The following is a 26,261-nucleotide window of genomic DNA, read 5'->3' as shown; positions in this document are numbered from 1 at the left end:
GGGAAGTTGAGGTTGGATCTGGGGAACAATTTCTTCCCCAAACGGCTGTCAGGCATTGGAACAGGCTGCCCAGGGCAGTGGTGGGGTCACCATCCCTGGAGGGTTGGACAGACGGAGATGAGGTTCTCAGGGACGTGGGTTAGTGCCAGGGCTGGGTTAACGGTTGGACTCAATGATCTTGAGGGTCTTTCCCAACCAAAATGAGTCTGTGATTCTATGACACGGCTGTCCCAAGGGACATACAGGGATGGTGACTCCACCACTGCCATGGGCAGCCTGTTCCAATGCCCGACAGCCCTTTTCAGGAAGAAATTGTCCCCTATATCCCACCTAAAACCTCCCCTGGTGCCAGTTGTTTCAGGCTCTTGGTCTGGTCTTTGCACTCTGGCCAACAGAGAAGCCACAAAACGTGTTGAAGACTTCTCTCTGACAAAGCTGGACTCCATTTTTCCATCTCAGTTTTTGGAGAATCCGGTCTGTGGCCTGTTTGCCAGATGCAAGGGAACACTGAGATGCTTTAGCTGCCTTGAAAGGAGGGGAAGAGCAACGACACGCAGCAACACAGGAATTTCAGGTCTCCTGAAACTGTTAAGTTGTGAGCAGAAGATAAAGGCCAACTGCTTTATCATGAGCATTCCCTGAATGTGTTCAGACACCGCATCCCAACTCCTCACCATGTCTGCGAGGCGAGGAGAAGACGTCACCCCACCAGCGAGCTCCTGCCCGGGAGACAACACTGGGTGCAATCGGACTGACTGCCGCTGTCTTAGCCTGGCCCGGGAGAGGCGGCCGTGGAAATGGATGTGACAAGTGGCAAAAAGGTACAGGAGCGAGTGGGAAGACACCAGAGGCAATGCCTGGGTTTCTAGAGTAAGAAAACACCAAAATACAACCAACCAGGAAGGCAGCAGCAGGGTCAGGAGCATCCCTCTGCCAAAGTGACCCCTGAGCCACACAGGACAGCCCTGCCTGGGACAGCCTGCCTGCACTGGGCAGGGGAGCTGCATGGGGCACAGTAGGGCACTGTCCCCACCCCATGGGGGCCATGGGGCAGTAGAGCCCATGTCGGGGCGTCCCCATGATGGAGGTCATAAAATCATTGAATTATTTTGGCTGGAAGAGACCCTCAAGATCATGGAATCCAACCATAACCCACCCCTAGCACTAACCCATGTCCCTGAGAACCTCATCTCTGCATCTGTCCAACCCCTCCAATGATGGTGACGCCACCAGTGCGCAGGGGAGCACACACATTCCCAAACACTGGAAAAAGAAAGGTTGCACGGTGCCCTCCAATATAGGAAAATTAATAATGTAAGGAATAAATTAAGAAATGCAGGGGAGGGAAAGGGCTGATGCCATTGGGGTTTCATTAGGTGGCAGGTGGGGGGGGGTGACACAGCCCAGGGAAGGAAAGGAGAGATTTCCTCTTCTGCCCTGAGAGACCCTTATTCCTTCCACAACAACCACTGCCAAAGGCTTGACAGGAGCTCCAGCGCAGTTGTCTGCAGCCGCTGCCGGTGAGAAACCTAAAATAGGACACGGGAGAATTTGCACGGGAGCGTTCACCACGCGGAAATATCTCTGCCCTGGGAGGGCTGAGGTTGAGTGCGTTGGAGGTTTGTTTTTGTTTTCAAGGATGTGATCAAAATCACATGAAATGACACACAACGAAGGATAGGCACAGGCTGGGACTGACACCGGAGCCTCAGCACCGGGTTTTATCACTCATGGAGAAAGGGAACCAGGCTAAATCAGCCAGCTGGAGGCCAAAACAAGCAGCTCCTTTGGCTGTTCTGGGACGGGAGATGCAGGCAGGGCCACCAGTGTGGGGTCTGTCCTGGAGCTGCAAGGGTGGGATGTGGGAGGAGGCAGCCAGAGCTGCTTCCACACAAGGAGGCACAAACATCTGCCATTTCCATGTTGGTTTTAGGAGGGTTAATATAAGTGTGGGTCAAAACTCACCATCACATCGCCTGGGTTGGCATTGCCAGCCACAGGTTGGGTTTTAGCATCGTTCTAAAATGCTGGAGGGCCTGAGGCAGCACTGGTGACAGAGGGACAGACCCCCTGGGGTCCATGTCTGTCTTGCGCTGGGGACCCCAGAGCTGGACTCAGTTCTCTGGGGGGCCCCAGGAGAGCAGAGCAGAGGGGGAAGCATCCCCTCCCTCCACCTGCTGGTGATGTGGCCCAGGACACACTTGGCTTTCTGGGCTGCAAGAGCACACTGCCAGCTTATGGCCCTTTTGTTACCCACCAGCCCTTCTCCACAGGGTTGCTGCCCATCCGTCTGACCCTCCCTCCCTCCCCCAGTCTGTGCTGGTACTGGGTATTGCCCTGACCCAGGTGCAGGACCTCGCACTTGGCCTGGATGAATTTCACAAGATTCACATGGACCCCCCAGCCTGTCCAGGTCCCTCTGGATGTCACCCCTTCCCTCCAGTGCATCGACTGCACCACTCAGCTTGGTGGAAAACCAAAAGTGAAGTGTCTTGGGTGATGCAGACATCAGAGAAAGGCATCTGGCTTTAGCTCTCTGCCAAGCACAGCTGGGGAAACCCTTTGAAATGCTTCAGCCACTTTAGCAGAGAAAAATAACACTCCCACACAGTTGCCAGGCTTTATCGCTTACAATTTCTAACTGTTGGTGGAAATCTTCATTCTCAATCACTTTAATCAGCACCTTGAGCTTCTCTTTCAGTTTCTTCCCCTCCCTTGCTGGAAGAATAAATCGCAGCCTCATGTGAGCACGTTTGATTTGCATGGTCTCCTTTAACTGTCTGATCACTTCCAGTGCCTACAAAGGTGTTAAAAACAAAGAGCATTTACACACCTGCTTGAAAACCATCACACAGACCAAAACCTCAAATCCTTCGCATCAGCTTCTGACACTTTTGTCAGCGCTGCAGGGAGTTTGCTCGAACGCTGCTTTGGTAGATTAACAAGGAAAGGCAGAGTTCTTGTTATTCGTGATCCCTCCAACACTTAAAAAACCCGTCTGAAATCTTAAATAGCACTTATACTGCAAACCAACATGTGGCTCAGATGCAAGGCCCAATCTATTACCTCAATCAAACTAAAGGACAAAACTTTTCTTTCTGTTCCAGGCGTATCACTGTTGCTGCTTTAATTAGTTTCTTTCTTTCTTTCTCCCTTCCCTGAATTGTTAGAAAACAAACTGCACGAGTTTCAGCAGCTGTTTGCATCCAGCATTCAACCACCGGCTGGATGAAGAATCACTCTGCAGAATTCAGCCCCCAGGGCTTTGCTGATCCCTCTGTGGCTGCAAACAGAGAAATTACACTTGAAGCCACCACCTCTGACCTGAAACCGATTTTGCAAGAAAACAGACCTGCTGCTTCGTGCTCTTGTTTGGTTTGACGGAGTAGTGAATGTCCTTCACGGCTCTTTCTATGACGATCACTGTGTACGGCCTCTTTGTTTTGGGATTCACGCATTTGTCAGCGACAATGGTCGCGATGTCTCTAAACATCTACTCCAGCTGCGTGTGCCGTTCTTTGTCCGATACCTGCAGCTCTCCTTCTGTTAAAATCTGGACAGTAAATAACTAAAAAAACCCAGTTAATAAATGTCATGGGTTTGACTACAGAGTGAAAAATCTAGTAACTCTGTTAAATTTAACAATTGCTTGAATGGTTTGGTCAGATGTGAAGTGGATAAAAAAAATAACAGTATTAATAATGTATGTCATTATGACAGACAGCACGGAGAGATTTCAAAGAAAAAACTCACCACAGAAAAACTACAAAAAAAGATGCACAGATTTCCTTGAATTCACAACAAGCCCACAGTTCATATCCTACCAAGAAGGACTAAGAAATTAGATCTGTTCTTAACATTTCATTGGACTTCCCCAAGTGAGCAACTGTCCCCTTTGCATCCCCTGCATCCTTAAAAATATACCTTAGGTGAGAAACTCTTCAGCACTGGTAATTCTTTTTTTTTCTGTGTCCACAGACATCAGTGTATAAAAGCTGTATATTCTACAGAGTATTCAGAACTCTTTTCAGCTAAATACATATCAAATATTCAAGACTTGGAGCACAAGTGTGATGGGAGCAGCTGAGGGACCTGGGGGGTTCAGCTGGAGAACAGGAGCTGAGGGGAGACCTTCTGATCTCTGAACTGCCTGAAAGGAGCTTGGCGCCAGGGGGGTCGGGCTCTGCTCCCCAGGAACAAGCGCCAGGAGCAGAGGAAACGGCCTCAAGTTGCCCCAGGGGAGGCTGAGGTTGGATCTTGGAACAATTTCTTCCCCAAAGGGCTGTGGGGCATTGGAACAGGCTGCCCAGGGCAGTGCTGGAGTCACCAGCCCTGGAGGGGAAAGTCTTCTCCAAGCTTTTATAAAGCTGCTAACCGCGAAGTGGTTGAAACCTACCATCTTACAGATTTCTGTTTGGTCATCCGTCACAAATGCTTTAACAAGATCATCTTTCTTTGCCACCTGGCCTTTGAAAATGTTGACAAACACTCTGTGTGTCTGCAGGACCTCATCAAAATCTTTCTCTAAGAGATTAGGGCACGGTTAGAAAATTTGTGAAGTCAACAATATAAAAAAGAACATGAGTTTTTAGCAAGGAGGAACAACCTGTGCTGCCAACGAGCCTGGAAACTTCTACTCCCGAGATGTAACTCCCCAGGAAAGCGCAGGGCACTGCCCTGTGCCCAAGGGCGCTCCGCGTACCCGGATTCACACAGATCCCACCACCTTCCTGGGCTGGAGAGCCGCGTACCACAAAAGCTCCCCGGCTCCACAGCCAGGCCCCACCTGGGCCTCTCCCCTGCCACAGCTGGGTGCCCACACGGGGCTGCCCCACAAAACTGGGTCATAGAATCACAGAATGTGCTGACTTGGAAGGCACCTACACGGATCACAGAATAGTTTGGCTTGAAAGGGGCCTTCCCAGCTCCCCCAGTGCCACCAGGAGCACGGAGTCCAACTCCTGTCCCTGCACAGGACACCCCACAGGTCACCTCGTGTGCCTGAGGACATTGTCCAGTCTCTCCTTGAACACTGCCAGACTTGGGGCCATGACACCTCCCTGGGAGCCTGTTCAGTGTCCAGCACCTCTGGGTGAAGAACCTTTTCCTCATGTCCCACTGACCCTCCCTGGCACATCTTCTGCCATTCCCCGGGCTCTGTCACTGTCACAGAGAAGAGCTCAGACCTGCCCCTCCTGCTCCTGCTGAGGAACCTGCAGCCCATGAGCTCTGCCCTCAGTCTGCTCTGCTCCAGCTGAACAAACCCAGGGACTTCAGCCGCTGCTCATTCGGCTTCCCCTCCAAACCTTCACCAGCTTCGCTGCCTCCTCTGGACACGCTGCAGTAGCTTTGTCTCCTTTTCTCCTGTGTCCCCAGCCTTGCACACAGTGGATGCTCCAGGTGAGGCCGCCCCAGCGCAGAGTAGAGCGGGACAATCCCCCCCTGCCCGCCTGGCCGTGCTGTGCTGGGTGCACCAGGACACGGGGCCCTCTTGGCTCCAGGGACACCGGTGGCTCACGTTCAACTTGCCGTCCACCAGAACCCCCGATCCCTCTCCATGGAGCTGCTCTCCAGCACCTCGTCCCCCAGTCTGTCTGTACAGCCGGGGTTGGCTCAGGTGCAGGATCCGGCACTTGCTCTTGTTGAACTTCATGTGCTTGGTGATTGCCCAGCTCTGCAATTTGTCCCGGTCCCTCTGCAGGGCCCCTCTGCTCTTCAGAGTGTCCAAGGGAGGTCCACACAAGCCCCCCCCCAGCCGGGCCCCACACGGGCCTGCGCCCCACACGGGCCTGCGCCCCACACGGGCCTGCGCCCCACACGGGCCTGCGCCCCACACGGGCCTGCGCCCCACACGGGCCTGCGCCCCACACGGGCCTGCGCCCCACACGGGCCGGCCGGCCGGCCTCCCTCCCGCCCTCGGGCAGGCCCCGGGCCGGCACTCACGCTCCGCTGCGCCATCCCATGGCCTTGTTGCGGTAACAGGCGATCCCGAAGCGCCTCCCGGCGCTTTCCCCCTGGTTGGTGGGGGTGAAGACGGACACGGCGGCGGCCGCCGCTGCGCCACGGCCGAGGGGCCGCCTCACGCTGCCTTCCCATTGGTGGCCGCCGCCCCCAGGAGCGCCAGCAAGAACCGTCCGGCGGGAAACGGTGGCCGGAAGGGGCGGGGGTTTGGGGAGCTTGCGGTGTATGGGGGGAGGAATAACCGTGAGGGGCGTGAACCTGTGAGGACTGTGGGGGTGACCGTAGGGTTTGGGCTAAATAACTCTGAGGGCCAGTGGTAATAACGGGGCGGGGGAAGGGGTGTGTGTGAGGGGCGGAGTAATGACCATGAGAGGAGGGTGGGTGTGGGGGGTTGATAGCGGCGGGGTCGGGGGTAATGACTTGGGGAGGTGTGAGTGGGAACTGTAGGGTGTGTGGGGGTAATAACGGGGCGAAGCAATAACCCTGAGGGGGGAGTGCGCGTGTGTGTGTGGGGGTAATAGCTGTGCATGTGGGGGTAATAACTGGGGGGATGCGAGGGGTAGTAACTGTGAGAGGGACAAATAACGGTGTTGGTGATGACTGTGTGTGTGTGAGTGATAACCCCGGGGGGGTGTGTGTGGGGTAATAACTGTGCGTGAAGGTAATAACTGGGCTGGGGGGGCGGGGGGTGTGAGGGAGGGAAGAGTAATAACCCTTGGGGGCAATAATTGTGGGGAGGGGAGAAGTGTGTGGGGGTAATAACTGGGGGGGCTGTGAGGGGTGGGTGTGGGTAATAACTATGGAGGGGGCAATAACTGTGTGTGTGAATAATAGCCATGGGGGGGTGGGTGATAGCTGTAGGGTGGGGGGTGATAACTGGGGGTGTAATGATGTTGAGGTGGGGAGAGTGTGTGTGTGTGGGGGTAATAACTGGGAGTGTGTGTGTGTGAGGGGGGAAGGGTAATAACCACGGGGCGGGAAAATGTGTGTGTGTGTGTGTGGGGGGGTGATATCTGGGGGTATGTGAAGGGGTAATAACTGGGGGGGGTGGTTCTGAGGCAGTTACTGGGGTGTGGGATGTGGGGGTCAGTGTGAGGGGTTTGTATGGGGGGTTAGAGGGGTGGGTGAACACGGGAGGGATGGGCTGGGGGTGCAGGATGGCGCGTGCTGGGGTGGGCACAGGGTGTGGGGTACTTGGGCTGCTGCAGGTTTCTGGAGCCCCCTGGAGGGGTAAAACCCACCCCTGTGGGCTGCCCACATAAACCAGTCGTGCTGGAGGCACAGGATGAGCTGCTGAACGGGCCTGGGAGCCCCTCGGCTCTTTTCTTTTTTGGGGTTCAGTATTAATTGTGGAGGGGTGAGGGGGAAAGAAGCTTTTTTAGCATTAGTAACAGCCCAGGGGAAAAATAAGTTAGCAAAGCTTCCAGCCTCTTGGAAATGCTCGGTTTCTGAGCTCGTCTCACGTCTGCAGAAACAAGATCCAAGAGGACTGTGGATAACAGCAGGAGGCTGTCATCTGCGTTCCTCAGTCCATCAGTGTTGCAAACAAACCTTATTTAAACTCTTAAATGCTTTTTTTTTTTTCTGAGCTAGGTAGTGTCGGTGACTGCACAGGTGCACTCCTGGCTGCAGCGTTATGTACCCTGAATTTTTAAGTTGGTTCAGAACAGTGTGGGTTGTTCTGAACCAACCGTCACCCACATGATAGAATTCTGAAAAAGTACTTTGAAGGTTTCCAGGTTTTAGTCTGGCCTTGAAAGTCTGGGTCGAAGCTGTTGTTGTAACCAGTGTGGTGTCTCATGTACACAAGCAAGGGCTGTGTTCGGCAGCAGCCTCTGTGGCAGTGATTTCTCCCCTGACATGGAGCTTTTTAGCTCCAGAGATCTGCCTGTGTCAGGTCCGCGCAAAACTAAGGCCAGCGAACGTTTTGCAAGGACTCTTTACTTTCAGGCACTTGCACAGCACAAAAGTATTTTCTGCCTTTCCTTAGAACAGAACCTGTATGATTATTTTTCTTGTGTGCTTACACTGAATTCATCCTGTAGGAATCTGCTTTCGCTAAATCTGTTATTTATTCCAGATCTAGATGTCTCAATGGATACGTGGAACTTCTTCTATACTTCCCTGGTGTCCTTATGGCTGCACAGACTTTACGTTGATTCTGTTGTTGCTGTTGGTGAGGCGTGGAATGACCTTACAACCCTTGAGGTTATAAGGAAGGTATGTATTTAGGTACGATGCCGGACACACGGGGAATCATTTCACCTAATACGTGTGTAAAATTACAGTAGCTGTGAGCTTGGTTAAATGCAGTAAAGCGTTACATATTCACGGAAGTTTTAGGAACACCTGTACATATTCATAACCTGTCCCCGAGAAGGCGGTTCTTATTGCAATGAGTTCAGGAGACCATTTCCAGAGTCTCCGGCTCCTCCTGGTTGCAGCTGCGCAGTGATCGTGACCCCGGGTCCTCTTCTCTGTACCCGATCACCTTTGGTCCAGTGTGATGAGTTGGTTGGGTCTCAGACTGCTGAGTTGGTTAAAACTGTGTCCAAGTTTCTGTAATCTAGTTCACCCAAGGATGCACCCGAGGATTGTGATCTTTGCAAGGCGTCAGTGAAGTCCTGTTTTTCGTACAATAAGTTACACAGAGTTAAGCAAGGCTAGGCAATAGTGATGTGGGTTAAAGGGTTAGCTCTCTAAGTGTCTTTAGTGATGTGGGGTAGGGTTAGTTCCTTAAGTGTCAAGTGTTAATTAGTTAATTGTCAGTTCCCTGTATCATTCCCCCCTTTGCTAAGAGGTTAGTAAATTCTTTTACTAATGTGATGATTGTCTATGTTTTCTCTGGCCGCAGGTAAGAAGGCTACTTCTACCTGAGAAAACCCATCTCTATCCTTCAACAGATTTTTAATGTTAATGCAAAAGTCAGGCTCCTGGTGTTTGTCTTCTGCGCTGCTGAGCTCTTTGGGGGCAGCTGACAGCCATGTGGCTGGTGCTCCGGCAGGAATGGCATCTTCTGGGCTGCGACGGGAGCTTGCGTTCTTTGGCGTGGTGACCCCGCTCACTGCAGCTGTAGCATTTGTCTTCTCTTTCGGGTTTCTTCTTGCTGAGGTAGGAAGTGCCGTTTGGGTTGGTCACCCAGAAGGACCAAAGGGACCAAAAGGTTACCCAGAAGGTCCAGAAGGACCAAAACATGTCAGGGTGGACATAACCTAATTTCTTTGATAGAATTTCAGAAAGGTTTTGGTTAATTACTACAAATGTAAAGCTTTCTTCTGCGGAAGTGGGCAATGTAATATATACACTCTGATGGTTTTGATTCCAAAGCACCAATTTAAAGCGTTCCCCCATGGTTTTATTCAGATCTTGCTCATGGCAATTTTTGTCCCATCCGTGTGCTAGGGTTATGACCGTAAGAAACGGCATTTTCCAGGTTGCGCCTGGGTTACCCTTCGTGGTGCTTTGCAGACTTTCTTCACTCTAGAATGATGGATTCGGGCATTCCGTTCTTTAATCTTGGTAGCAGTGAAGGATGCCAGGAGGACTTGAAATGGGCTTCCTGTTGTGATTCCAAAGTCCTTTTCTGCAAGAGACTTCACAGACACATAATCGCCCAATTGGATGTTATGTACTGGCCCATCCAGACCCCTACTCCAAGTTCCAAACACTCTTCCCAATTTTGTTAAGTTGTTTACGCAATATAACCATATAAAAAGTCATAATTTCATCCCCTTCTTGTGCAGACATCCCCTTCTGTACACTATAGGGTCTCCCATCCAGGATTTCAAAAGGATTTAACCCTTATTTGCCCTTGTCCTTGTTCATATGCAAGAGGGACAAAGGTGAAGATTGAGACCAAGCCAAATTTGCCTCCTGCCCCAGATTTACAATTTGTTGTTCAATTAGATGACTCACTTCATCTTTTTTTTTTTCTTTCTACCTGGCCACTGGATGAAGAATGATAAGGTGTATGTAGTTGCCAGTCTATTCTCAAGTGCTGACTGATTTGCTGTACAATTTTTGATTTAAAATGTGGCCCTTTATCAGAGGATATATCAGCTGGAACACCAAGCCTTGGTATTGTTTCTTGTGCTCATGTTTTAGTTACCTCCCGAGCTTTTGCTGTTCTGGTAGGGAGTGCTTCTGGCCAACCTGAAAAGGTATCAGTTAGTACCAACCAATATCAGCACCCCCCTTTTCTTGGGAGTTCCGAAAAATCAATTTACCATTATTGCCCAGGTCCGTTTCCTTTCCCAATTTGACCCATTTCTAGCTTAGGTATATTCTTAGGATTAGTCTGGAGGCAAAGAGCGCGTTGCTGTGTCACCTGTCTTACAGTAGTGTACCAATTTGTAGTTACTATTTTTGATCAAATGTTCGTATAATGTTTCTGCTACTAAAGGGCAAACTAAATAGGAGGTAACAATAAGTTTTCTCTTGTGGGGCGTGAGCCCACCCTTCCTCATGATATGATTCCTCTAAATCTATACTAAGTTTCTGGTCTTCCTTAGTATATTCTGGCTTACCTTCTAAAATAACCTGCCCGTCGGGGACTAGGGCACTTTCCGCTTTTACCTTTTGCTTAGGCACCAGTTTTGCCTCCCTGTCCACCAGCTCATTTCCTTTTTTCCAATTCCGAGCTCGCTTTCTGGTGCGCCTGGATATGCATGATTGCCACCTTCTTAGGAAGTTGAGCTGCCGATATTTCTCCTGCACGTTTGATATGTGTGCCTTGAGAGTTCAAGAGTCCTTCTTCTTTCCAAATTGTTCCGTGCACGACCCTGAAAGCATACTTAGAGTCCATATAAACGTTCACAGTTTTACCTTCGGCTAGTTCCAGAGCACAGGTAAGGGCGATTATTTCTGCCTTTTGTGCTGAAGTACTTTCAGACAGAGGTCCAGATTCCATCACTTCATGGCTAGTAGTTATAGCATAACCAGCGTGCCTTTCACCGTTCAGGATATTGCTGCTTTCGTCCGTAAGGCAGTTCTCAGTGTTCTCCATAATCCTATGTCCTTTAGATCTGCTTGGCTGGATTATGTTGTTTCAATGGTTTCCAGGCAATTATGATGAACTGGTTTTCCAGTGTTGTCACTGAGGAAAGAAGCTGGCTTGACAGTGTTAGTGAGGATGATTTAGCTTGATATTTGAGAAATCTTTGTGGGGAAAGCCAACGTCCCCCTTTTTCTTTTAGAACTGTAGGCACCGTGTGGGATACCAGCACAGCCATTTTCTGACCCATGGTAAATTTCCGGGCCTCCTGTATGTTCAGTACCGCTGCAGCAACTGCCCGCGGGCATCCCGGCCACCCTTTTGCAGTTGCATCTAATTGTCTGGAGAAATAGGCCGCTGCTCGTCGGTACGGGCCAAGATCCTGTGCCAGTGTACCCAAGGCTATTCCCTGCTTCTCGTGAGAGAATAGAAAAAATGGTTTACTCACACCTGGGAGTCCTAGAGCAGGCGCTGTCAAAGCCTTACCAAGTTCTTCAAAGGCTCGTGTAGCTCCTTTATTCCATTGCAGGTGTTCCTGATCTGTGGCTGCTGGCACATACAGTGGCTTGACAAACAATCCATAATTATAAATACACAACCGGCACCACTCTGTCATGCCCAAGAAGGGTCCGTAATTCTTTTACAGTTTGAGGCTTTGATGTTTGGCATACGGCCTCCTTTCGAGCCTGGCCCAGGGTCCTCTGCCCTACGCTGATTTCATAGCCCAAATGAGTTACTCATGAGTTGCTGTATCATCTGGGCTGTCTTCTGTGATACCTGGTATCCTTGGAGCCCCCAAAGTTCAATAAGCTTACAGTTCAGGTTATGCATGTCTTCTGTGTCCTGGTAGCGATCATCCACATATTGTTGCATCTGTCCTTCATCAGATGGGGCTTCCCAAGATTCAAGATCTTTAGCGAGCTGATTTCCTAGTACTGTTGGGCTGTTTTTAAATCCTTGTAGCAACACCATCCAGGTGAGCTGGGTTTTACATAAATATTGTCTGGCTGGCTTCACGGAGAGAGAGGCAAAAAGGCATCTTTCAAATCTAAAACAGTAAGCCAAATCAAATTAGAGTTAATACAGTCAGAAAGGTGTTTGCTACCACTGGGTAGAGGTCCTTTATTATTCTGTTTATAACCTGACTTGTATTAATTTCTCTATTACTGGCCAAATTCCTTCTCCCAAAAAGGTTGGAAGGAATTGGACATATATAGAAATTTATCAATACCTACTTGTTTACCCAATTTGTATTTCAAAGGTTCACAAAAATATGCCCGTTCACTTTGGCCAGTGACTCCCTTTACCTACTATGTAATTGTTACTTGTTGTCAATCCACCAAAAATTCCACTTGTTTCTGTTCATTCCAGGTTCCCATCAGTCTTTTTCAAAACTTGCTACTGTCTGTTTCTCTCTCTGCCTACTTCCTCTGTACCTTCCCCAACGTTCATTTTCCCAACATATATACTGACCTCTCTCTAAAGGCTTTCAAAGCCTTCCAACCTCTTCAGTTCCATACTTACTTATCCTTTCAAGAATCTTCCTTGTCCCTGTTACTGAATACTCTCCAAGCTTCATCTAACAACCTTTCCAAATTTCTACTTTCTGTTGCCCTCAGTTTCTACAACTTCTCCAGGGGAGAAGGTCAATTCCCTGTATCATTGGGATCAGCATTTGGATCATCGTTCAGTTCCTCACCACCAAAACCAGAAAGAAGGCAAGGGAAGATGGAAGTGCTTTTGTCCAAGAAGGCCCCGAAATCTGCGTGTGGAGGCGAGTGGCTGCCGGGTGACGGTCCCCACTGGTGCAGTGACACGTGCTGCCCCACTGTGGGCCCCCCCGTGGGTCACTGCGGAGCCCAGGTGTGGTCGTGTAGGAAACGATCACCTTGCCAATAGAACAGGCCCAGGCAGGATCTCTCAGCAAAGCACATTTTGTTAATGATTTTGCAAGACCGGGTGTTCTCCCTAAAGGCAGGCACGCATAATAGGGCAAAAAGCCCCCGTTTATATCCCCCCAAACCCTGGGTGCAATTTCCCTCCCCTGTTGCCCACTGGTCGGTTCTTCAGGGTTTACAGAGCACCCGACACCTGCCTCAGTTTACGTATTTCATTCATCTAATCCGAACAACACCCTTTCCCTTATTGATCTATTTAAAAATGGGTTCCTGGCTCTTTGGCCGTCCTTCCCTCTAGATTAACTTGTAAATACAGGTGTCAGTTTGCATTCTGGGATTAGTTTGAAGAGATTTTGTTTTACATTCAGGATTCACAGTCTGATGTGTCTCGGTCCCTTCCCTCGCTGGGGTCAGGTGCCAGCTCCCCAGTTTTGTGAAAACAACGTTTCTTCCTTGAACGTTCCTTACAGTTCAGTGCACCTGAGGGTTATAATCCGCAGCCTGGACGGTCTCATGTTTGTGGGTGACTCGGTGCCCTCGTTGCTCTGATGTTGGAGCAGCTCTCTGCTGAACGCTTCTCCCGTCGTTACTGAGAGATCGTGTCAGCCTGGGTTGCTCTGTCACTGCAAATCAATCACTCTACTTGTGCTGGAGTTCTCGGGTTCCTCTTTCCATTGATGTTACTGATGAGGTTGGGCTGGTTTTAGGACGGGAGTGGGATTAGGCTGTTCAGGATGGTAAAAGCTCCTTGCGCAGGTGAGCAAAGTTCTGCTGCGCGAGTTGGGAGGTTCCTGCGTTCAGCTGGATCCGGCTGCGTGTGACCTGAGTTTATTGGAGCGTGGCCTAGTTCAGAGACGTGGTTGTGTCTTTCTCTGGGTGTGAGAAGCTAAAATGCTTTGATAGCCTCATTTAATTAGTGCTGAGAGTCTGTTCACAGGATAGGTGTTTTAAGTGGTTTTGGGAGAATGGGGTTAACATCACTTTGAAAAGGGATTGAATGAGAAGTGGTGCTTGTTTCTTAGGGTGAAAAATCCAATGGGAATCCAGCTTCTTCTGAAGGAATAGAAGACAAACTCGTAAATGGATCAGCCACCCTGGAGGCAAAGTAAAGATTTTCTATGGGTCTCAGACTGGCACAGCAAAGGTATCAGTTACTTTTTTTTTTCCCCACCTACATGAAGTAATTTGAAATATTGAGACTCAAGTCTGTTGCTTGCCTTAGAAGTATTGCACAGTGTAAACATCAGAAAGTTCATTAGCTCATGAGAAGTCATTGCCCAACATGAAAGATAACGTAAAATTATGTAAAAATAACATTTTTTTCTACTTGCTTTAAATGGCGCATGCAGTAGAGACATTGATGATGAAGTTTAAAGTTTACTCTTGCCGTACCCGTAGTTGCGAGCGGGTCTTCTCAGAGACAAGTACTGGTTTAGGTGCTTTTGAAAAAAATGGTGTGTGTAAATGTGAAATCATTAGTCATTAAAATTCATGTCACTCTCTTCTTGCAGCCAATATACTTGATTTTTTTTTTTCTTAACATGAGGAATTCTAGGTCCAGTGTCCAGTTCTCGGATGTCTTTGTTCTTTCTGTTGTGGGAGGTGTCTTGTGACTGGGCGTGTGGGGGTTGTTTGGTCGCTACCATGCTTGGGTTGAAGCAATTGATAAATTCCTATTTTTTTTTTTTTTTTGGAGGTTTGCCAGAGGTCTGGCTGAAGCCGTTATTTCACTTTGTTTGCCTGTGGAAGTCATCAGCATGGGAGATTATGATCCAGAGGAGGTAAGTACCTTATAAATATGACTAATAAAGAAAAGCTTTTCCTTGTGTTGCGAAGGCTCTTTTCCCCTTGTATTTCTCTCCTATTATTCTGGAAATTCCCAATGCTGTGTGTTAAAAGTCGCTTCCCTTCTGTATAAGTGTAGCCCATCAACCCTCAGCAGAAAACACCTAAATTTTGAATATTCCTAGGAGAGGATTGCCTAGAGTATTTTGATGGTGACAGTGACTTGGTATGAGCTGGTTCTGTAACTCAGGTGTGAGTTCAGTGAGAGCGGTTGCACCAGGTCCCTCTGTTCTGTCTCTGTATCCCCAGGGAAGGGTTCAAAGCCAGAACAAGCAGATGGTGACAATTTGCAGCCTTCACAGGCTCATAAGCTAAAAACTCCTTGCTGGTCATATTTAGATGGAGTAATCCTTGAGGCATTTTTCTTCTGTGAATATTGATAGTTGTTTTTTTGAATCAGTGAGAAACTTGATTGCTGCAAGAGTCTGCTCAAGAAGCTGTCGATTGGGGTGGGGAAGGGAGATGTTCTGTTCTCTTGTACCACCTCTGTGAAGCAGCAGACAGACAGTTTGATCTCTCCTGGCTAATTTAAGGCGTCTCTGCAGGGGGGATGGCCGTTCGCCACTGTTGGGGTTATCACCTGCAGCATCCCACACCAAAATCCCACTTAGAAAAAACCTCATCTTTTAACTTCTTCCAACTCCCCATGTGTTCCAGTTGTCTTACTAATGGGAAGCGTTCTGAGAAATGCACCGATCTCTTCTATTCTCTTGATATTATTAGACAACCGGCAGGAACGTTTGTGTGTTCTTGGTAGCTACGTACACTGACGGGCAGCCAACCGAGAGTGCAGCGTGGTTCTGCAAGGGGTTAGAAGAGGCAGCGCGTGACTTTCGCTTTGGGAAAACGTATCTGAAAGGCCTGAGATACGCTGTGTTTGGCTTGGGAAATGCGGTTTATGTCGATCATTACAACACTGTAAGTATCTGCTCTGCACCTTTCTGAAGTTTCTGCTCCGCTGAAAGGCTGAGCTTCCCAAAATGCTCCAAAACTGAATGATAACTGGTAGCTTGTGTGAGATTTGCAGCCTTTGTGTGGACTGGGTTTAGGGCACAGGCAGTGCAGTTTTGAAGCAAGTGTGCTGCCCCTTGAAATGGGAAAGGAGGTTGTTAGCCAATCTTGCAGCCTGAGAAAATGCTGATTCCCTTTCCATCAGTGTTCAGTCTTGCATAAAAATACAAATACAGCACAAACTAAGTGCCTGCAAGCAACACAGAGCTGGAGAGAGGCTGATGGTTCAGGTATTTGGCTGGGTTCTATTTGCAGTGCTTCCATTTTGCTGTGTGAACGCTTTAGTAATTTAATCTGTTCAGGTAGGTGTCAGGAACTAAAATGCAGATAGAAGCACTTTTCATATTAGTGTCTCCTGTGGTGATTAGTAGGTACAGCCTAACACGTTCTTATTTGTTTCTGCAGTTGCTTGTAGCTGCTTGAAACAGTTCCTGCTGGGCTCAAAGTTTGGGTGGTGGGTTTTTTGTGTGGTTTTCTTTTTCCCAGGAAGTACATTTAAATCTTTCTTCAGCCTTAGAGGGAGGCTCAAGCTGCTGTTCTCATAGGAAAGATGACTGGGGGAAAAAAAGGCACTCAACCAAAACCAAAATGGGCCCAAACAAACAAAACAACCAAAAAAAAAACCCAAACTAAAAACAAGAGCAGCAAAAACCCCAAACAAACCCCCAGTGTGACTCCACAGATATTCCTTCAGTGTCCTCTTATTTTATGGGTGCAAAAATATTGATTGTCTTTTAGACTTCCCTGCTGCTGTAAAGTCAGCACAGACCTGTGCTCTGGTGGGTTGTTCACCATCGTTAGTTTTAACCGCTCCTTGATTTGCCAAATGATTTATTGGGAGCGATAGCTGGATATGAGGCTGGGCTGTGGTGGGCGCTGGAGGAACCCAGATGTCCTTTCGTGGGGAGAGTAGATGGGTGTGAGGGGAAAGCCCAGGGTCCCGTTGCTCTGGCCCTGGCAGGGGAGCTGGGACCGGGAAACTGGTTCTTCTGTGACACAACCTGTTCTCGAGTCCCATCCTGTGGTTTTATTTGGATTTTTCTTTTCTGCTTGCTTTGCAGCCCAAACGTGAACTGCGTGCGCTCTTGTGTCTTCCCAACCTCCCCGTGGGGACCCTTTGAGGGGATTTTGTCTTGCTGGTCTTTTTCTTGGGTGCAGTGTCCAAGAGCAGTTGGAAGATGGTTTTTGGAGGTGGCTGGTTAGTTCTGTTTTCTTAGGATTGTTCTGGCGGATGGTGATGGGTTTTAAATCTAAAATCTCTTGGCAAAAGTTTGGCCTCAAACTTCAGGTAAGGGCAGAGAACTCATCAGTCAAGTGTGATACAGATGATAGTGATGTCCTCACACTATCTATGGAGTATCTCTCATTTATTTTATGTGGATAGTGGTGATACACTTCAATAATCATTGTAGATTCTGTTCTGCAAATAAGGAAATATGTGACATCTTCATAGGTCTTCCGAATTCTTCTGTGGGCAATCTAACAGCACAGGTGCGTGACACAGCTGCTGTTAATGGACAAAATGGCCTGAGAAGATGATCTGCCAGTGTCTATTAGTTTCAGAATGCTTTTATTATAGCAATAGGTTTTTTTCATTCAAATTAGTTGCTAAAAGAGTAACAGTTCCTCCAGAATCTAATTCAAGAATTCAAGGGAGCAGCCTGGGATGGCGAAGCCAATGTAGGAATTAGTGAATCTACTTGGGCTGAGGGACGGATGTCTCTTCTCCATCTCACCTGGGTGAGAGGAGCTCTCAAGAACTTGCAGGTAGATTTGGGGGAGGGATTGAAATGGGATGAGCTGCCGTGTGGTCGATACCCATGGCCTCACTTCCATAAGACACGGTTTGCCGTGGTTGCCACTAGTGGAGGTCACCAATGTGAGATCTTCATGGCAGATGTTTTGCGACAGGCTCAGCAAGCGTTCTGACTTACCACGGGGCTTATTGTGAAAGGTCCAGGATTTTGGTTTTTCTTCAGTACTAGTTGATGGAGGTGAAAGTATCATCTAGATCTTTTACTTAGGTGACACATCTTACCGTCTTTGGTGGAGCAATTTGAATCCCAGAATGTCCAGTAAGAGGAAGATTGATGTGGAAGGAAGGCGATTTATTGATAGATGGGAAAGCAAATACGTGTTTGTGTTTCAGGGAGGAAAAGCCAGTATGTCTTTTGTGTTACGAGACAGAGTCGGCGATAAAGGAGCACGATGCACATAACAAACACAAGCCCTGTGGGCCAAATCCTCAATTTGAATGCAACTGCGGGGCTGCTGTGGCCTCCGGTGAAAATGTTCGACACCCCATCATAGGCTTAGTTTGACAAGAAATTATGCGCTTATGTATTGGAAATTTTTGTTATTCCTGTTGTCCCCTGCTGCAAAGCAGAAGGGGCTCTTGGATTAAAATGGGCATCTGGGTTTAGGCAAAAAGCCAGATCCTAACAATCTTTTAGCTCTTTTCTGCTCAGCTGTTGAGGTTGGTATTTCTTACAGCTCCTGGCATTCCCAGCCCTGAACTCTGCCAGTCTCGTTTTCTTGACACCAGGTTCGGCTTGGCTTGCCTGCTGAAGCAGCTGCATTTTTCACTGACCTTAGCAGGCTTTTACTACGTGTTAAAAATGTCCAAGGTGTTCTTAGTTTCCTGTATGACGAGAAGGATCTGAAGCAGCATCACGGAAAGACCAAGCTTTCCATCCATTTTGCGACTGCAGTATTTTTGCGTGTCAAGTAGAGCCCTGTAATATCCCCTCTCGTGTTCTCACTCCTGCTTTCAGTTCACGGAAGCAAACCCTTCCACAAATCTCAAGCCTTTTATACTTTTCAACAGCGCTTTCTTTTCTTTTAAGGGAAAGAGGAAGCCTAAAGAATAGCTCTTGGTGGCCTTTCAAGGGTTTCTCAAAGACTGAGCAGCCCTAGGAATGAAACTGGAGTTTTCTCCTGTCGCACTTGGGCAAACTGAAAAATTCCGCTGCCCGGATTCCACTTCTATTCTGGTATAAAAAGCTGAAATAATTTGAACAGGTTCCTTTCACCAACAGTGACATTTTCTCGCTTTAGTCAGAACATTCTTTTGGGTGGTGGCTCAAGTGCAGCAATTGTGTTCCAGCCAATGCTCCTGAAGTCGGTGGTGATGGATTTGCCGCTGTGTCTGACCTTCGGCTCCGGCACACTCCTGTAAAACAGCGGGAAACTGGGACGTTTTTTCCCCCTGTAAAGATCTCCTGCTGTGAAGCTCCCTTTTCTGCACCGAAATGTTTCAGCTTTAACAGACAATCATTGCTTCCAACCCCAGGGCTTTTGTGGAGGTTGCTTGGTAGACCCACACTGATTTGCCAGCTGTGTATTTCCCTCCTCAGAAGAAAAGCCCTCTGGAGGTCGTTGAGGAGTTTGTGAAGCACAATGTGACATCAGATGGGCTATAACCGAGCTCATGGTGGCTGCATTTTTGGAGGAGGATGGCTGAGTCTTTCTTGTGACTTCTGGGCATTTTTCAACCACTGCTCTACTTCATTCCTTTGTAATTATGCCTTTTTGTGTATGCTTTCCAAGCCTTTTCTTGCAATGAGTTTTTGGTGGTGTAGAGATCTGTGCCGGAAGGTGTCTTTGGGTTTTCTTCTGGACTTTTTGCCATGTTGGGATGCTCAGCAACCTGGTCCAGTGGAAGGTGTCCCTGCCCATGGCTGGGGGGTGGACACTAGATGATTTTTAAGGTCCCTTCCATCCCAAACCACTTCATGAGGGACCTGGGGGGGTTCAGCTGGAGAACAGGAGCTGAGGGGAGACCTTCTGATCTCTGAACTGCCTGAAAGGAGCTTGGAGGCAGGGGGGTCGGGCTCTGCTCCCCAGGAACAAGCGCCAGGAGCAGAGGAAACGGCCTCAAGTTGCACCGGGGAGGCTGAGGTTGGATGTGGGGAACAATTTCTTCCCCAAAGGGCTGTGGGGCATTGGAGCAGGCTGCCCAGGGCAGTGCTGGAGTCACCATCCCTGGAGGGGTTTAAAAGGTGTTTAAATGAGGTTCTCAGGGACATGGGGCAGTGCCAGGCGTGGGTTATGGTTGGACTCCCTGATCTTGAGGGGCTTTTCCAACCAAAATGATTCTATGACTATTGACCTGCTGCAGGTGAAATGGGTTTTCAGCTGCTGGATTTTCCATATGCACTGCAGCTGCCTGTCTTCTCAGATCTCTACTGAGGAGGAAGACTTAAAGGTTAATTTTGACACTCATCTCAAGTCTCACATCATGCACACCTTAAGCTTGATGTAAAGCAGAACTGAAGCTTTCTCTGCTTGTTGTTTCTTTTTTAGACCCTGTGGTTGGGGTGTTACAGCCTCTGTGTGGCTGTGAGCTGTGCTGGTCATTTGATTTGGTGCAGGGAGACAGGAATTCCATACCCACGCTCCTCTCTACTGGTTGCATGTCAGCACAGCTTACTAATCCTCCAGCCAGGACTAGCTGTACGCTTTCTGCTTTAAACCACGTTTGCAGATTCTTAGTCACGCAAGACTGAATGTAGAACTGCAGGGACCAGTGACTGGGTAGGATAAACGTTACCTTCTATTAGCAGGTACCACCTGTGCCATTGGAGACGTATGAAGTGATAGTCTGGATCTACTGTTGGCAAAATGTTTTTAATACAAATGTCATGCCTCACCGTTCTTGTCTCGTGTGCACAAAGTTGCAGATAAGGCGGCTGCAATTCTTTTTCTTTTTCTGGATCTCTTCTTTTAGGCTTTTGACACTTGTAGATTCTGCCAATGTTTCCGACCGCTGCAGCTCCCCCAAGATCTCTGAGGAAGAGTCCGAGGAGCCTGTTTGTTCTCTGTGCATCACTTTGGCAAGAAATGCTGCAGTTCAGCCACTTTCCTGGGAACTGGGTATCGTTGTGTTTGCCTGGTTGTGACTGACACATTTTGGCCCCGTGCCAGCCGGCACGTGCGGAGCCAGCATCCAAACAGACTCAGAAAATTGGGGGTATTTGTAAAAAATGTGGCTTGACTCTGCACTGGAGCCCTTCCCCCTCATTCCTGGAAGTGCTACAGCCCTGATAGATGCCAAACAGATGCAGATTTAGCACGTGGCAGCTTTTTTGGAGGGCAGGAAAAGCAGATAATTCGTTGGTGTGGTTCCCTGCAAGGCAGCGATTGTGCAGCGTTGAGCTCCTGAGGCTGCTGCATCGGGAGCAAAGGGGAGACAAAACCCGCTTTAGTTACTGCAACATCGCTAAGTCCTAATTCTCCCTAGAAAAATAGACTGAAAAGATCCATTATTGCTCTCAGCTGGTCTTGCTGCGTTTGTAGTGTCTCTTTAGCTTAATTGTCTGTATAGAAATGTGCGAGTGACCAAATGTTTTAATCAATTAGAGCAAGTGTGGGGACTGGGGGTTTCTGGCACTGCTATGGCGCAGTCACCAGGCAAACCTGATTTGATTGTGTTTTCTGGCTGAGTGTCTAAAGCCCAATCAATTATTGCAGAGAGATGGAACAGCTAAATAAGACTTAAATTAATAGGGTTTATTATTTTTGCGCCTGAGGAGGCGGCAAACCAGACAGAGTGAGATATCCTGTAAAGAAATTGGTTCATATTTCTTCTTCTGTAACTTTCTGGTGTTTATACCTGTACTTGGATGTTCAGCTCTAACTTACAGGCAACAGCTGAAGTTCTGTTCGGATGAGCTGAATAAGTGTGTGGCCAAAAGCCAGCAATCACAGTAAGCCCTGCAAAATGAAGAGATGAGTAACAGGAGGGCTAATTAAAGAGGTCTTTTAAAAAAAAATGAAGAAGAAACTGAAAACATAGATTAAAACAAAAGTTTCTTCTCATTAAGTAACTTGACTCAAGGGCCTAAATTCTTCAGGGAAATATAAATTTTATGATATTAAAGGAGTGGACACTGCAGGTTTGTGAAACTCAGGACCTGAGCCTGAAAGTTCAGAGTCTCTGTCCATCTCCAGCCACCAGTCCTTGTTCTGCTGAGTTAATAATCTCTTCTCCCAGTGTTTCAATCTGCTTATTTTTTGTTTCCAGAATTAATACATTGTGACCCAAGCTTCCTTGTTTCCTTCCGATTAGATTATTTGCTGGTTTCTTGACCTTTGGGCCTGCCTGTCTTCCAGGAGCTCTTGAAATAACCCTCTAGATGGGGTGAGGGACAGGACATGAGAGAATACACCTAATTCATGCCCCTGTGAATGGTAAAAGTGAAGTCTTGGTGCCTTTCTGTGCTGCTCTGCCAGCACTGTAACAACCTGAGGCTTTTCTAGGAGGAAATGTGAAGGTGGTCGGTGGGGTGAGATGGGTGCGGACCCTGGTGAGCGGCTCAGCCGGGTGTGTATGTGTGTGGGTTTAACCATCCAAGTGAAAACATTGCATTTAGATTAAATATCTCTGACCTGTCCTCTCCCTACTCCTGTCTGGGCTCTTCCTTGTTAGCCCTTTTGGATGTCCTTTGTTAGTTTTATCTGATTTTCTGCCTTGACCTTTCTGATTATGACCCTGTCTTCTTGTGCTTTTCCTTTTATTTTCAGCTGGAGGATCACAAGGGTGCAGAAGAGCCTGTGATTCTGCCAGATTGGTTTCTTGTTACGCTTGCGATCTTCGCTTTATTATTGGCACCGTTTGCACTGAACAGGGTTTGAAAAACTGCCAGTTGTCCTGAACTCCTTTGCCCTTCAACTCTCCTCCTCTGGGATCTCACCTGTGGTTCAGGGAGGTCTCATTTCTTGAGTTTTCATGTTCATTGTTCTTCTTCTCCTTTCGTGGTCACCACCACCAGCATCTCCCCACCTTCTTGGTCCCCAGCAGGTATCCACGTCAATCACTACATCACTGGAGTCAATGATACTTTATACCTGTGCTGCATTTTCCCTCAAAGTTTCTTCCAAGACTCCACAGCACTAAGCATTGCTCAAGGAACAGAGCAACCATTATAGGAGGGGATAAAGCAAAAGCTGATAAAAATAATACCCAGGGGAGTGGGGAGGGGGATGCGCTGCATCTCTACTAAAAATGAAATATTCTGCGGGCAGCTGGGACAAGTCTCTAATAAAATACGGGCTTACGATCGTGAGACTTCTCTAATAAAAATCTTTGTGGTGTGGGGGGTTTTGAGTGAGATTTTTTGCTTATTTTTGGAAGGGCAGGAATATTGTGCACAGTTATGTGGGACTATGGTGGGTCTGTGGATTCCCTGACGGAGGGCATGGGAACAAAAATTAGCCTTGAAGATATGAAGGCCTACCCATGAGAAAGATGGGAGTGATGGAGTATCCGGAGATGTTAAGGATGTACCCGGGAGGGAGAAGGGAGTAAAAGAGTAACATTGATGACAGCAAAAATAGCCAAAGAGATGTTACTGCTGTAACTTGTAACCAATAGTGAAGAGACACTTGAATTGGTAAAACTGTATAAAAATGCACTTGTGGCAATAAATGGCATCTGCTGCTTTTATCCTCAGAGAACTTGGTCTATGCCATTTGTCCGTCTCAACCGTGACACAGGAGGCTCCATGTGAACATGAGCAGAAACTTGTTTGCTGGGAGGTGCCAGAGCCTGGCCCAGGCTGCCCAGAGCGGGTGTGGAGTCTCCTTCTCTGAGACATCCAAAGCCGCCTGGACCCACCTGTGTGATCTGCTCTGTGACCCTGTGTGAGCAGGGCTGGGCTGGGGATCTGCAGAGCTCCTGCAGCCCAACCACTCTGATTCTGTGACTCCCAAGAGGACCACGTGGTGATCAGGCTGCTGGGGTGGATGGAGTCCATCCTGGGGCTGGCTCCAGGGAAGGGACCGGGGCAGCTGTGGTGCACGAGGAGGAACGATACAGGTTCCCAGGTGTGGTGGATGCACTTGACCCCCTCCAGCCAGCCCAGCGGCAGTTTGGTTCAGACTCCAGAGGAGGGAAAGGCCTGGGCTGCAGCCAGGCCAAGAGCTCCTTCCAGGAGACCCACAGGGAAGCAGAACAGCAGCTGAACACCAATGGGTTGTGGGTGCAGGGGGTCTTGTGCAGACCTTTCCCACTGTCTGCAATTTGACTATGAGCCAACAACTTTATTTTATAAATATGACAGCCTGGATGAGCCTACTTTGAGCTCGCTCTGCTGAATAACCAGCCGTATGGCCATGGTTTTACTGCTCACAGGTCAGTGGATGAGCCCAATTTATGTTTCATAGCAATCGTTTAGCTTAAGCAAATGCATACTAGAAATAACGAATTATCTGGAAGTATAAGGTTGCATGATTTTTAATATACTTGCTGCTTCATGTTACTTAGGAAGCTAAAATCTTTGCTGTAAAAGAAAACTTTGTAACTAATCTTTGCTAAAATCTGGAGCTGTAAAGTTCTGCTCATATTTACCAAAAGCACCTACAAACTACACTGAAGACTTGCAAGATAAGGTCTGGTTCACACTTTGCTGGGAAGAACGGAACTGACTGGGGAAAAAAATAACAATGCAAGGCTAACGTGGAGGCATCACAGACGTCTGCAGAACGGGGCCTGTTTGGCACTTTGCTGAGAAGAAAAGGATTTATTCACACAAACAGTACCCGGAAGGCTATGGACCATAAACAGTGTCTACAGCTGAACTAAACAAAGGCACACGTGATATCAGTGAAAAGACCCAGTGAGAAGCCAGAAGACCCCAAAGGGAAATATTACTCTTATTGTTATCAAATAATTTTGAGATCAATGCTAAAATAATTTTGAGGTGCAGTGCTAAAATGGAGATATTGTCTTGAATAAGTAACTGTGATCCAACTGCATATTTGAACTTGGTACTTGGTTGTCATATCTGAGCTCAGTATTTTAGTTGGCATATATATATATATATGTATTTCGTACCAAAAGAATTTTGTTTGGGGAGATAATTACGAAATGGGAACCGGTTCCGCTGCTAAAATACCACCTTGCTCCCCCTTAGGATGCATCCTTACACATTAGAGTAACTTTTGGGGAAATATTCTGATAAAAGAAACTTGAAACGATACTGTACTCGAATGTGGCTTAAATGTGGAATTCTGGGTTTTAGTGCTGTATTGCAATTAATGTTGTTCTGCAGAACTTTGGAAAAAATGGGATGAAGTATGGTACTCTAAGTTAATTTACTCTTATTGTTATCTAATAATTTTTAGACCAGGAAAGAATTTAAATTGTTAAACTCTGATTCCGATTGGGGGGAAAAAAAAATCCACAAAAACCCCCCACAAAACCAAAACCAAAACAAACCCGAAATGCTATGATGGATGGGAACTTGATATTGTATGAGGTTGTATTTAAAAGTTGCTGGAATGTGAACTGATTTGGATCTAGGAATCTCCGTGAGTCTGTGTGTATTGTCTGAAGGCCTCTAACGCTTTGGGGAAGGAAGGGGTGTTTATATTTTTTAGGATAGTGATTGCTGTTAACTTCTTGAATGTCAAACACATCTGTGTGACATTTTATTCACAGAAACAGCCCCTCCCACCCCCAAATTCACGCACAGTTTCCCTTCTCACTGAATTACCCAGACTGCAATCTGATTTGCTCAAATCTTGTTTGCCAAAGGGTGAAAGTTGTACTTTCTTGTACTTCCATATGGTGCCTCAGCTTGTCCTACGCTTTCTCCAGCCCCCGCCTTGGGCAAGCGCAGGAACACTACAGGAGAAACAGGACTATGATTTCTGCAAGTGACTTCTCGCTACATTTTATATCCATCTTGAAGACTGCAAAAGACCTGATTTACAGAGCAGCAACAACTGCAGGTTTCTGTCTCTCAGTGATCCAGACTCTCTTCCAGTGCAAAGAAAGGTGATCCTGTGTGCGGCACGTCAAGATAAAGCAAAGTGGGTGTCTGAAGTCACTGGCATCATAGGGAAGAAATCCCGTTTCTGCCTACTAGAGCAGGAGGGGAAGCAGGTAGGTAACTCAGGGGCAGGTGTTTGCATGGCACCTATCTACATAAGTCTTCATATATACATATATATATCCATATATTCCTTAGCTGCTTAGATTCACCTAAGAAGAGGCAAGCCATTCTTGTTGACCGTTGGCCAACCTCACGCGTGGTGCCATGAGAAAGGCACAGCTGTTTAGAGTGTAAATGGCAGTAGGAATTACTCCTATGGAGGCAAAGTCAGGATGCCCAAAAATCAGGGCTTTTCAGGAAAAAATATCCCACAGAGGTCTGACAAATGGGCCCGATCTCTCGTAGCGCGGTTAAGCCTGCCTGGGCTCTGCCAGCATCGCTGACACCCGCTGCGTGGAGTCCCCACAGAGCACGGGCAGGGTGAGGGTGCCCAACAGCCAGCAGTTTCGAACTTCCTTCCCTCCTGCCACACAGCCGCTCTCAGGCCCCTGTGACACGCTTTATGCCAACCCAGGGCTCCGCAGAGGAGCTTTCGGAGGTGTCCCCATCCCACCTCGGCTCCAGCCTGCCTTTCCTGCCAGGGGCTGTGGAACAAAAGGGTCGGGAGCCCCAGCAGAGCTTTGGCAGAGTCCAGCTGCCCGCCATGGCTTTCCTCTCCCCAGGCACGGCTCCTGCCTGGGGTGCCATTGTCCCTGTGGCACACGGTGGTTCCTG

General features: G+C 48.1%; 1 long non-coding RNA gene across 1 annotated transcript; it reads left to right on the top strand.

Moving 5' to 3' along the window:
* The first annotated feature begins 13,878 nt into the window (after positions 1-13,878).
* On the top strand, positions 13,879-14,633 carry LOC139829407 (uncharacterized). The gene is made up of 2 exons (XR_011741893.1): positions 13,879-13,996; positions 14,549-14,633. It is a non-coding gene; the product is annotated as an uncharacterized lncRNA (long non-coding RNA).
* Positions 14,634-26,261: the final 11,628 nt, after the last annotated feature.

This window comes from Patagioenas fasciata, chromosome 19 (assembly GCF_037038585.1).
Source record: "Patagioenas fasciata isolate bPatFas1 chromosome 19, bPatFas1.hap1, whole genome shotgun sequence".
In the NCBI taxonomy this organism is placed as follows: Eukaryota; Metazoa; Chordata; class Aves; order Columbiformes; family Columbidae; genus Patagioenas; species Patagioenas fasciata.
The sequence above is the reverse complement of the archived record's forward strand: the minus strand, read 5'-3'. Positions and strand labels throughout refer to the sequence as shown.